This window comes from Heterodontus francisci, chromosome 1 (genome assembly GCF_036365525.1).
Source record: "Heterodontus francisci isolate sHetFra1 chromosome 1, sHetFra1.hap1, whole genome shotgun sequence".
In the NCBI taxonomy this organism is placed as follows: Eukaryota; Metazoa; Chordata; class Chondrichthyes; order Heterodontiformes; family Heterodontidae; genus Heterodontus; species Heterodontus francisci.
In genome coordinates, this window is record NC_090371.1 from 185,120,992 (window position 1) to 185,134,479 (window position 13,488).

Here is a 13,488-nt window from a genome sequence, read left to right on the forward strand (position 1 = left end):
TGATGTTGTGCTGAAATAGTGGTTCATGGGAGCAAGTTAAAAGGGCACCCTAATCATGACAACATTTCTGGCAAGTTTTATTTTGTTCTTGGACAGAGAAGAGTCGGGAGTCATTACTGCCTCACAATGACATGCAAAAATCATTCCTTTCTCTCTTTTGATGTAGCTTATACCATCCATTATTAGTCAGCAAATAAAAAAGTTTGCTGCTCTTTTGCATGAAGTACATCTTTGAAATTCATTTCTATAGATGGACAGTGCAGGTGGAATGATGAGTTTCCCCACTTTTTTTAGGTCAAGCTTTATAACCAACCCCTCCCCCCCCACCCCACCCCTGCCACCTCCGAATTTAAAAATCTTCCAGCAAAACAAGAATGGGATCCACATGTAGTTATCTGAAACTCCCTTTCTAATTTCCACTTAAAGCTGTAATGTCGATATAGCAGAGTTTCCAATGGAAGGAGATTGAATACCATATTCAAAAGCAACCTACCTACCTGTGAGTTTACAGCCTTTACCCACTTATTCTCTCCACCACTCAACCCCCTACCCCACCAGGAGCATTAATAACATTTGACATCAAACTGAAAGCAAAAGGATCAAGCTGAAATTGTGATGGAAATTTATTGTACTCTGACATTGTTAGCAGCTTCAATGGGCTCAGCACAGGGATATTGCAAATAGAAACTGACTGTGGTTGGCTCATCGAATGCTATGACATGCGCTTTGAAGGTTACTCGGCCATTTAGAATATATGGTTTGGTGCAAATCCTAGCACCTTATTCAGATCCAGCTGAATGCTTTTCGATGCTTACAGTCACCACTATTGGCTGGACGTATTATTCTTGGTTGCTTTAAGGCAGGAAATAACATTTTAGACTGTGAGTGTACACGTTTGTACAAATGGCTCTCCATCGTCAAGAGAGTCAAGGGTTAAATTATTAATGAGGGACTGGGAACAAGCTGTCGTTCCAGTCAAATGAAACATCTCGAGGAATGCTCACGCTGCTCCAAATGGGCATCATTGTCCAAAATATGTGAGGCAAGCATTCTCCTGCTTTATACATGCCATGCAAAAATGCCATTTGTTTGGTGATAACATCATTGATACTGAAAACTGTTACAAGCCAATCCATGATACCATGATGAAAATGGCACATTGCTATTTTTCACTCAAATGGGAAACAATGTCCCTTGAGAAACTCAAGTAACAATTTGGTGAAGGACAGGACAAAAAGTTCCAAAACATTTTTTGATGCAATGAGGTGTTCAGCTGATGCTAAAACAGATGTTAAATATTACCAAAGAAAAGCCATGTTAATTTTAAAAATATAGCGATGTAAAAATCCTAACAAAAAAATACCAACATGAAATATTGTATATAAAGATTATTGAAGCTATTTTAAACATGCTGTTTCTTTAGTTGCTGATTTTCAGGTGGTGTCAACTGGTTTCCTTGTGGTATGGCATTCTCCACTGAGCTCCCACTGGAATGCTTGCAATTCCTGTCACTGGTTTACATTAATCATTTGCACAGGTTTTTGCCATGTTAGAGCTGGAGTGGGGAAAAGGCAACCAGACCCTGCCTTACCATCTGTCCAGTCAGTATTCTTTAAATATCCCCATAAATAACTGGACTCTGGTCTTCAGCCAGCAGAACTTCAGTTGTGTTATGATTCATTTTTAGTATGTATGATCCTTGTTGTTGGGCCAATGTCCCTCCCTTTCGCCCAATAATATTCTGCTTTTCAGGTATAGAACTCCCAAACATTGTTGACAGAAATGTTATGTATCAAAATATGCATGTTATCTATCATCAGGATTGTAAAATACTATGGTGCAGACCCTAATTATCTGCCACTTTCAGTAAGATAACTGCTCACTGATCTGAAAATGACCCCTAAGATAAGGTTTATTTTGTTAAAGTACATAAAAGAGCGCATTTCAAAACATACCTGGAGCTCCTACTTAATATATAGAATATGACAATAACTCCACTTCAGCAAAGAAATGATTTATACAGTCTGATTTTAATCTTACATTATTTTTGCAATGCCTGAAATCATCTTTTCTAAGCTTCAATACAAAAGAGGATTATGAAGATTTGCATGCTTTCTGTCATTTTAGTATTTCCCCTTGCTGAATCAACAGGAATCAAATGAAGCTGCTGAACATCAAATGCTGTGACAAACACTTTGAAGGTTACAGTAATGTTTAAAGTGCGGTTTGGTACAAAAGATGTTTATTTGTCCAAACTGCAATAACTGATTCAGCGCAGTGCATATTCACTAAGACAATAATGATACGTTGAGTAGCATTAACCATTTAAATGTGAACAGTTAAACATGTGCGAACTGCACTTTCTACGAAAATAGGCATATAGTTATTTTTCAATACTCTATACTTTATAGATTGAAAATCTAGCTGGCCTTTATCTTGAACTTTACACCACTTAAAATTGCAGTGCCGGTAAAAGAATTGCACTGTATTTTATTTTTCAAAACGTGGCAGAGTTTAAGTAATTATACATAATTGTACACACTCCTAAAAATTCTACATTTGGTACTGCAAATTAAAAATTAAATAATGCATTAATAGAATATTAAAAACATTTATCTGCCGTTACCTTTTCTTAGCTTCAACATTGCAGCTGTATTGTTTTGTTACACTAAAGAAAGCAAGAAAAGTACTTACGAAAGTGTTCAATATAAATAATTCAAAGGAACCAAGACATCCATTGCTGAGGCACAGTTGCACTGTTTGAGAGATTCAGAGCTTTCCTTTTGTTAGACGTTGAGATAAGTGATCAACAGCAATTTCCAGGGCCTTCAGGAAATACCCCAAAGCATTTAAACCTTACACTTAATAATTTAGCTCACCACATTTCACACCAAAACTGCCACTTTATGTTCTCTGCTCAAACAGCTGCACACAGAAAGCCCTTAACATCCCACAACTCCAGTGATTCAACACTTGCTAACTCAGTCACATTCTATACCGACCCTCTTTAAGACTCACCCAGCTGGAATGATTTAGTGTTCTATTCACGATTATGTTCATTGCAACCTCTTCTTTGACACAAGGATTATAGCAGGGCACATTTTGCAGCAAAACAAGGACCACTTCATCACGAAAGAACAGCAACTGCAGTTATCTCTCCTTCAGTTGAGGCAAGTCTATCACAGCTACATGGAAGTCAGTGGAAATAGCTATAAAGCAGTGTGATTGACAGAAACAGCCAATTCTCCCAGCTAATCATTGTAAAGACCTTCAAGGACTAGGAGCCATTTTGGTGTCATCCAGATAGTGGGTTGTTACACATGAATACATTCTGTTCTGAGCTAATTCAGTGTTCTACTGAATTCCACTCACAGTCAAGTGATTGATTGGAAACTCCCGAAGGATCTTCAGATCTGCCACAATGCACTTGCGCAGGCTGTGCCATCCTTTCAGGATCAGGCTCATGACAGGCACAGGAGTAAAATATCACATGTTACTACAGACGCTGAGAATTGAAGATGTCACAAACAAGCAAACCTTTATTTTGTTGCAAAAAAAGCCTCAACAAGCACAGTTTATATGTTCTGTTTGATCTGTAGCCAGCCCTTGTAGGATCATAATTTTAAAATACTTAGCAAAGCCAGTGGTTATCTTGCTTTGTGCTCAGGCAATAGAGAACACAACAATCTCATACAGTTAAATCAAATTTCAGAATCAGAAGGCTGGGCACATGATTTTTTTATTCATTCATGATAAACCAAAAGGGCTTGTATGAGAAATAATATTTCCAATAATTGCTTTAAAAATATTAATGTTAGTTTGTGTAGGAACTGAAATCTCAGTTTAGATTAAGGCTCTTTAAAGAAATATCCTTTGCACTATGCGGTGTGTTTAAAATGCTTTTACACGGCACAGTAGCGCAGTGGTTAGCACCGCAGCCTCACAGCTCCAGCGACCCGGGTTCAATTCTGGGTACTGCCTGTACGGAGTTTGCAAGTTCTCCCTGTGTCCATGTGGGTTTTCGCTGGGTGCTCTAGTTTCCTCCCAAAGCCAAAGACTTGCAGGTTGATAGGTAAATTGGCCATTATAAATTGCTCCTAGTATCGGTAGGTGGTTGGGGGATGTGGTAGGAATATGGGATTAATGTAGGATTAGTATTAATGAGTGGCCGATGTTCGGCACAGACTTGGTGGGCCGAAGGGCCTCTTTCAGTGCTGTATCTCTAAATAAAAAATAAATGTATGTTAATAGACTTTCTACAGAACAGAGCAAAAGTATTTCATAAATTTTGTACATTTAAAAAATTTGCCACTACCTGAAGATATAAAAGTTTTCCTAAAATAACAATGCAAATTTGAAGAGTTAAAAAGTATGTTTTGGGCAGTTACTTAAATAATACAGCAAATGGCAGGGCAAGAACTTCTTTATGGAACTTTATGGAAAGTCACAGAAGCTACAAGGCGTAACAAAAGTTTATCCAAACCTTTTAATTTGAGTGTAAATCTGTAGTACAGTACGTACTGAAATTAGAGATGAATATACAGAGCTAATTGTATATTTGGGCCCTTCCCCACATGGAAACACCAGGGAAACAGATGCAAAACATTTTTTTCCATGAGACAGAATTTCCTTGGCATTTCTGCTCTGCCACCATAACTTCACTAGAAAGCAAGTGCAGCAGAAAGCCTGCTTATTAATGTGAATGGGGTTTTAGCCATGTTTCTGGTGAAGTTTCAGTTAAGGAGCAGGAACTGCTTCAACGAAGCAAAATTTAAAAAAATGCAAAACCAATCTCTACCCATGAAAAAGGTGCATATCTTTACAACATGATTCATAAGTGACTGTCACCATCCTCAACAGAACACAAATATTAATATCACAGGACTGCAGCTGAAGAGAAGATAATCTGCCTGTTGCTATTTTAAACCTTATAGGTGCATCCAAATTAATATAGGAACTATTTTTTAAAATATATTTTTCATTTTTGGCTCCATCAAGCTAGTTCAGGTTGATCTTCAAATTCAGCTTTTGTTTACAGTAATTATGAAATGTTATATTATTGCTTTTATCTTCTTTGGCCTCCTTATCTCAAGAGACAATGGGTAAGCGCGTGGAGGTGGTCAGTGGTGTGTGGAGCAGCGCATGGAGTGGCTGTAAAGGCCAATTCTAGAGTGACAGGCTCTTCCGCAGGTGCTGCAGAAAAATTTGTTTGTTGGGGCTGTTACACAGTTGGCTCTCCCCTTGCGCTTTTGTCTTTTTTCCTGCCAACTGCTAAGTCTCTTCGACTCGCCACACTTTAGCCCCGCCTTTATGGCTGCCCGCCATTATCAAAGCAAACATATCTATCTTTGAATATACTGCAAACTAAACATTGTCAACCAGTTATTTAGTTAGCATTCATTTCTCTTCCATTAAAAAATTATAAGTTCACTCACATGAAAGTACATAAATAAAACATAAGTGAACTAGAAATAACTACAAAGAAATGTTAACATTATTACATCATCTTTCATAATAAGCAGAAAAAGAAAATACTCAAAGTTATCTGCACAAAGAAATAAAGTTCTGTGTCATGAAAGCTTCTACAAGATCAAAACTGACCTGTGCAAAAACTGAATATCAATATCACAGTTCCAAACTATGAAATAAAATTGTGACATATGCCAACTAAAACCAAGCTTTTCTCGGAAGTAAAACTTTCAATTCAAAGCATACCTAAAATCTAATCCATGCTCCTAAAATTTAGCAGATGAATGTGAAATTAATGGACTGGTGACAGTGTGGCTACAGGTCTTATGATAAGCATAAATATGTACCAGGCCATTTATGAAAACTGGCACAGCTGAAAAAGCAAAGTTTCAGCACTGATCTACCAATCCAATATTTGCCTTCAATATATATACTGATAAGGAGTTGAGTGACAACAAGGTAAGCAAAACAGCAACAAAAAAGTGAATAGTATGTGGCAATTTTATAATCGCTATCAGAGTACTGAACAATGTTTACTTGTGATGAACTTCTGGCGGAACACCCTCAGTGTTATTGAGCAGCCTTGATGCAAGACCATTCTGACTGATAACTTGTGTTATGTCTTCAGTCCAATTTAAACACATGGATGTTTTGACGCCACAGGCTCAACCTTGAAGGGATAGTAACTTAAATAATCTCTGGTCTGTAAACAGATTCAGGCGGGAGGTTTCTTCGATGTGCCGCATGTAAATTGTAAATGTGCTCTTTATAAATTGGTTTATGATTTTGTCACACAGCACACTGAAGAAATCATTTCTAGCATTAATTTGCTTGGAAATAAATTTAGAAACGGAAAGGGAGATTTCCTGGATCTGTGCCCAGGTTCATCAGATTTCTTGAGCTCAGTGAATATTAGGAAACTGGGTGAAGTCAGTTGAACTGTTTGTAAAGAAACACACATGATTTTCATTCCATTTAATTTAAATCCTCTGCAATATCACCTTGCTCATGGGCATTTTCAAACAACTTCATTTTTTGTCTTTGCTTCACAAAACTTCAGAAACATGTGGACTAAGAAGATTTCTCAACAACGTTACCTTTTACACTTCAGATATTTGGCATTTATTTATATAAGAGTAACATACAAATCAGGTAAATATTTTTATCTGCAAAGAAATAACTAAATAAAATAGAGTTATATACATATGTTCCAGAATATGCTGAATTATGGATGAACACAGTTGTCATTATTACAATAGAACCACTGGCCTACAGAATTAAAGATCCTTGAAAGGAATATTTATTTATAAACTCACAAAATCAACAAGGTAATAGATTGTAAAGGTATCCAGTAACTCCTAATTGAGGGAGCAATCTTCAGTCTTATCTTTGTCCTTTATTCACCCTAAGCTGCAGTATTGTAGTGGCTATGATACTGGACCAGCTCCCACCACAGCATGCTGTTAAATTTAATTCAATAAATCTGGCAATTTATGGACTGATACCAGAATATGACCATAAAAGCTGCTTGGATTGACATAAAAACTCAAATGGTTCACTCATGTCCAACAGGAAAGAGAACCCGACATCCCTACCTTGTTTGCCCTACACTCCAGTCATGCTACGACATTGACTCTTAATGCTCTCATGGCAACTGGGATTGGGCATTAAATACTGCCTTGCTAATGTTACCCACATCCCAAGAACAAATATATATACATAACAAAGTTCAAATTATAGCAGAATGTGAGCTATGCCAGCTCCCGGCTGAAGCTAGAAGCTTACTTTTAGGACAAAGAATAGCATTGTCAGTGGCTGTAGCAAAATGCTACGGCCTTTGAATGCTTGACAACAACAAAAACATACTGGAGGAATGATCTATAAATTATGTCTTTGCAATGAAAAATACCAAATTCACTGATAGTGAATAAGGAAGTATTTGCTTTGAAGTGTGATCTTTTAATTTCTCCTCTTTGATATGGAATCGATAAAATCTTCCATATTCTGCTTCATTAATTGAGCTCAGAGTTATCTGTGATGTTCTACTATAATAGCATTCTAATACCTCGGAAGCCTGATATAGGAATACAATCTGTAATGAACATAATGGACAAAGGCAGCAAAACTGGATAGCCCCAAAAAGGGGTGCAGGGATTGTGATATGTGATTAACCTGTACCTGTTCGTTCTGTGGCAGGCAGCACACAGACCTTGTGCTTCCTGCTCAATTGCATGATTGCAGTGTGCATTCAGCACTATACACACAGTTGAGTGGCTGCACGAGTGAGAGGCTAGCACAACTGCAAGCTAGGCTGCCCTACTTAAAACCAGCCTGCACCTTTTAAAGGAGAGGTGCATCTTGACAGGAGGAGGTACTGAAAATCATTTTAAGAGTGACTTAGACTGGAAAGGACACAGGAATGGCACAACATGACAGGAAATGGGCTCCAAGGATTTCCGACGCAGCTCTGGAGACCTTGGTGCAGGAGGTGGACAAGAGGATATGAATCCTCTACCCACAGGAGACCAGGAGGTCCCTCCAGACAGACACTGCACAGGCAATGGGAACAGATGTTCATCGCTGTCATTGCCAGCAATGTGGCCCTGAGAATCTGGATGCAGAGCCAGAAGTTTAATAACTTCACACGGGTGGTCAAGGTCAGTGAATGCATCTTCAAATGTCATATCCTTACAACTAAACCACTAGCCTCACACATTGCTCAATTCACCATCTCTCCCTTTTCAATCACCTTCCAGCAATTTTTATCAACCACAGCTCGTACTTCATATTCATAGCCTCATCTCACCCTCATACACTTCACACTGCTGCAAGCCTCACACCCACATCTCACAGCTTGCACACACTGCTAGCCATTCAACCATGACAGGCTCATCACCCAAACATATTTCACGACACTCACACCTCTCTCTCTTGCAGGACAGCCGGAGGCAGCAGCAGCTAGCTGACAGGTGACGGGCATGGCTGCATATGTCAGCCCAATGGAGGAGAAGGTGCTTGCCATAATTGGAGCGAATATGACTGATGCCATTAGCTAGACGCGGGGCTGAAAACACTGAAAATGACAATATGCTCATACTTAATCCTCCTTGCATGCGGTTTGCTGATGCCATTGGGGAGGGTTTAAACTAACTTGGCAGGGGGATGGGAACCAGGGAGGTGGTGGTGTAGTGGTAATGTCAATGAACTATTAATCCAGAGACCCAGGCAGCTGGTGGAATTTAAATTCAGTTAATTAAAAAAAATCTGTAATTGAAACTAGTCTCAGTAATGGTGCTGTGAAGCTATCATGGATTGTTGTAAAAACCTATCTAGTTCACTAATGCCCTTTAGGGAAGGAAATCTGCTGTCCTTACTTGGTCTGGCCTACATGTGACTCCAGACCCACAGCAATGTGGTTGACTCTTAACTGCCCTCTGAAATGGCTGAGCAAGCCACTCAGTTGTCAAGCAAGGGCAATTATGGATGGGCAACAGATGCTAGCCTTGCCAGCCACACCCACATCCCATCAAAAAATAAAAAATGCGAGGAAAAACAAGGTGCACAAAGAATTGGGAGAGACAGATGGCACTAGAGTAAGTAATAATAAGGTATTAGATGGGATCAGAGTCAGAGGGAATGCAATAAGGCCTAAATTGGGTTTACTGTACATCTATGTGAATGCACAGAGTGTAGTAAATAAGGTTGCTAGGTGCAGGTAGCCATTTGGGAATATGATGATACAAGAGCCAGAATTTTCGTTCTGGGGTCAGGAAACCAAAGGCCGGAACATTTCCGGTTCCTGACCCCGTGCCATGTCAGCGTCAGTGACACAATGCAATTTTCAAATGTAAAAGGCCTACTTGGCCGAGGGCAAGTTCGGTGCCCAATTACAGGCACTGGCAGCAACCTGGAGGGAGGACCCAGTAACAAAGGGTAATTTTAAAAGGCAAAAAGCAGCCTTGACTGGGCTTGCTGTTGCCTTTAGGGATGCAGCATCAGGGTGATCAGAGGGCCAGTGCTGGCAAGAACATGAAGCCCGGGGCGGCACCACATTTTTCTGATGTCTCTCTGGAGGCACTGACGAAAGCAGTTGCAGAGAGGAGAGAGATGTTCTTCCCAACTTCAGGAAGGAGAAATCCACACAGAAAGACCAAGAGAGCTTGGATGGAGGTGGTTACAGAGGTCAGCAGCTGGGGACCCACCAGAAGAATGTGTGTCCAGTGTAGGAAAAGGTTCAATGACGTCGAGCGGTCTGGTAAGGTGAGTGGCCAGCAGCATCTGGTTGATTGGTCACCAATTCTGTATGTAATGAGAAGCTTTTTATGTTGTCTAATGCAACATAAGTGAGATGCATGGAGTTCAGTTGAGTGAAGATCTCAAACAGGCTTATTAACAGCTAACTATTATATACAGCACAGGGCTAACTATTTACAGAAGCTGCCACTTGGTGTTACAGTTACAGAGTGAGTCTGGCAAGTAGTCACATGACTGCATCCTGGCATGTAGCTCATTAGCATATTAATATCTTAAAGGAACATCACTCTAAAAGGCAATCACACAACATCCCCTTCTTTCCAAAGTCTCGTATGCTAATAGTAAATTTACATAAACATTTGATATCAAAATTATTTACACATGGGTAGAAATTATGAATTTTACAAATATAGAGGCTTAGGAGTCCATATATTGTTTTGATGGTTTGACAACTCTTCCAGATCTGGTTATGTTATAACCTTCTGGGATGAGGATTTCACCCTTGGCTGTCCTGAGTTTGCAGGCGTGTTGTCAACGCGTTGGCTGCCGTCTTGTTGATCTGTCACACCCCCACCGTCGGAGCGTGCTCTCTCGAGTCCGCTGTGCACAATTGGAGTACTGCACACCTCTCTCAGTTGGCTTTGGTTCCTTCTCGGCACCGCTCCACTATATGTTGTAATCTTGTCAGACCTAGGCTTACCGCACACTCCAACACCATATTTTCATTGTGGGGTGTATGATCCTGGCCTTTTAGATGGAGCCAAAGAAATTGATCTGATTTACAGTAACCTGGCACATCTTACTATTAAAAATGGATCCTTTGTGACGAGCTACTGCCATCAGTGAATGGAGATTTTAGAGTCATAGAGTTATACAGCACAGAAACAGGCCCTTTGGTCCATCGTGTCCGTGCTGACCATCAAGCACCCATCTAATCTAATCCCATTTTCCTGCACTTGGCCCGTAGCCTTGTATGTTATAGCGTTTCATGTGCTCATCTAAACACTTCTTAAATGTTGTGAGGGTTCCTACCTCTACCACCCCTTCATGCAGTGTGTTCCAGATTCCAACCATCCTCTGGGTGAAAAAATCTTTCCTCAAATCCCCTCTAAACCTCCCACCCCTCCCACAACCTCAGCCTATCCAGTCTCTCTTCATAGCCAAAATGCTCCAGCCCAGGCAACATCCTGGTGAATCTCCTCTGCACCCTCTCTAGTGCAATCACATTCCTCCTATAATGTGGTGACCAGAACTGTACACAGTACTCCAGCTGTGGCCTAACCAGCGTTTTATAAAGCTCTATCATAACCTCCCTGCTCTTATATTCTATGCCTCAGCTAATAAAGGCAAGTATCCCATATGCTTTCCTAACCACCTTGTCCACCTGTCCTGCTGCATTCAGTGAACTATGGACAAGTACACCAAGGTCCCTATGACCTCCTGTACTTCCTAGGATCTTACCATCCATTGTATATTCCCTTGCCTTGTTAGTCCTCCCAAAATGCATCACCTCACACTTCTCAGGATTAAATTCCATTTGCCACTGCTTCCGCCTATATCGTCCACGTTCTTCTTTGGTTTTGCCCATTACCGCAATCCCATCTGCAATGCATAAGCAGCCAGGCACGTTTTCTATAATTCTGTCCATATGCTGCTGAAACAGATCTCCACTGACAGATAAGCTGAAGGGTAGTCTCTGGAAGCAATATCTTCCAAATGGTGTCCTGAAGCTGGTGACTTCTTGAGATTCTTTAGCTAGGTGTACTGACCAATATTCATGTTTAGCATCCAACTTGGAGAAGACTTTGGCTCCTGTGAACTTTGGATTCAATTTCTCTAATGTTGGAATCTTGTGGGGCATCTTTTTAAGGAGACGTTTGGATGCCTCAGATCTAGACACATCCTGACTGCTCCATCTGTCTTCTGTACGTATGTGATTGAGCTGCACCACTCTGTGTGATGATGCACAGGACGGATGATGCCATTATGTTCCATGTCATCTAACTCTCACTTAAGCTTTTCTTGTATGTGCTGCTGCACTTTCTGGGAGGGTGGAGTGACAGAATTGCATCCTCTCTGAGGTGCAGTACGGCATCGCCTTTGAAATCTCCTTTGGCATCGAACCTGTCTGGGTACATTTGTTGTAGGTCATGGACCGACTCAATGCAGGTACCCTTGGTCTGTTCTGGTGTAATGGGTACCTTGGTGACCTCATGGATGGTTATGAAGTTGAGGTCCTTATATGCTGGTAGTCCTGCCACTGCTGGTCTGCTCGTGTCTACGAGGCGGAATGTTTGTGGTTTCCACTTGGTTTTGCCGACTTGCCATAACTGTGTTGCATTGTTAATGTGCCACTGCCCGGGATGGGTGACCCATTATATGCAGATAACTTGGCAGTCATTGGCAGAAGTCCAACCTGCTGTGAGCTGCTGGGCAATCAGAGGCTGGTAGCTCTTTAATTGAGCAGCATCACTGCGGAAGCAGTGGCTGCTGCTGGTAGAGTACTCACCCAAGGCCCTGGACCCAGGCCACAGGTAAGTCTCAGTGGGAGGAATTTCGCGGGGGAGTGGGTATAGGGGGGTCAGCAGCAAGCGCAGAGGGGTGGTTCTCAGTGGGTTCCGCCCTTCCCCATGCTGGGTCACTCATTCAGTCACTGTGTCTTCTAACGAGGGACCACCCCCCCCAAACCCCAACCCTGGAGCTGGCTAGCAACCTACACAGGTTTGCTTCACATGCTCCCTGTGCAGCAACAGGCCTGGCTGCAACTGGCCAAATTCCAGCAGTTGTAGGATGAGGCCCTTATTTGGACATTCATTTCCCGCTTAAGGAATTCAATTGGCGGCAGGGCGGGAAGGCTGTCCACAGGCGGGGGAGAGCATAAAATTCCCTCCAGAGTGTCAGCCACTTCCCTTGTCCAATAATGGGCGACAAACAGCGAGATGTTGGAGATGTCACCTGCTCCAGTCTTGAAGGAGCACCACACAAAGCAGTTCGTGGCCACAATCATTTTTACAGCCACTGGCAATACCATGTGTGCCCTCTTCTGAGGCTGCAGGTCTGCCTGTAAGAGGTGGCAGACGTCAGTGAGCACCACCTTAGTGAAATCAGACATTGCATACACTGTATGCTGGCTGAAATTGAGGTAGGAGAATTGCTCCGTGAAGACCCTGGCTGAATTTACCCTCCTGCTGAGAGCCTTTCCCACCATCCTCCTCCTTCAGGCAGTTTGTCCTCCTCGATGTTGACACTGGCCATTCTCCCTATCATGCTGCAGGCCAAAGGGGATGGTAATGACAGCACTCATGACTGCGAGCAAGTGACCTGAGCAGAATCCTTGAAGGGAGAACCAAAGCTTTCACCACATGCTACACCACTCCCTACAGACTTCACCAGTTCAGCAACAACTAGTAGAAATCACCCAGCAACTAACTTAAGTGTGGTCTATCATCCCTTTAAATAGTGCTGGTAGAGGGTCCTTTCTGCTGCTGAACACATGTTCAGCTGTGCAAGGTTAGGACAGGACTGCAGCATTGATGTTGAAAATTGCTTCACTTTTTTTTATTCTTTCATGGGATAAGGGTGGCGCCGACAAGGCCAGCATTTGGTGTCCATCCCTAATTGTCCTCAAACAACTGAATGGCTTGCTAGGCCATTTCAGAGGGCAGTCAAGAGTCAACCACACTGCTGTGAATCTGGATTCACATGTAGGCCAGACCAAGTAAGGACGGCAGATTTCTTTCCCTAAAGGGCATTAGTGAACCAGAT

General features: G+C 41.7%; 1 protein-coding gene across 8 annotated transcripts in view; it reads right to left on the reverse strand.

The window, feature by feature from the left end:
* Nucleotides 1–13,488, reverse strand: part of ndst3 (N-deacetylase/N-sulfotransferase (heparan glucosaminyl) 3) — a 949,017-nt gene that overhangs the window by 262,526 nt on the left and 673,003 nt on the right. The window contains exon 1 of one of the 8 annotated variants that reach the window (XM_068039488.1): nt 2,695–2,773. The exons of the other annotated variants lie outside the window; for them this stretch is intronic. The gene's annotated coding sequence lies outside the window, so the exon portion shown is untranslated. Of the gene's footprint in view, nt 1–2,694; nt 2,774–13,488 lie in introns of those variants that run through there. 8 annotated transcript variants of the gene reach the window in all.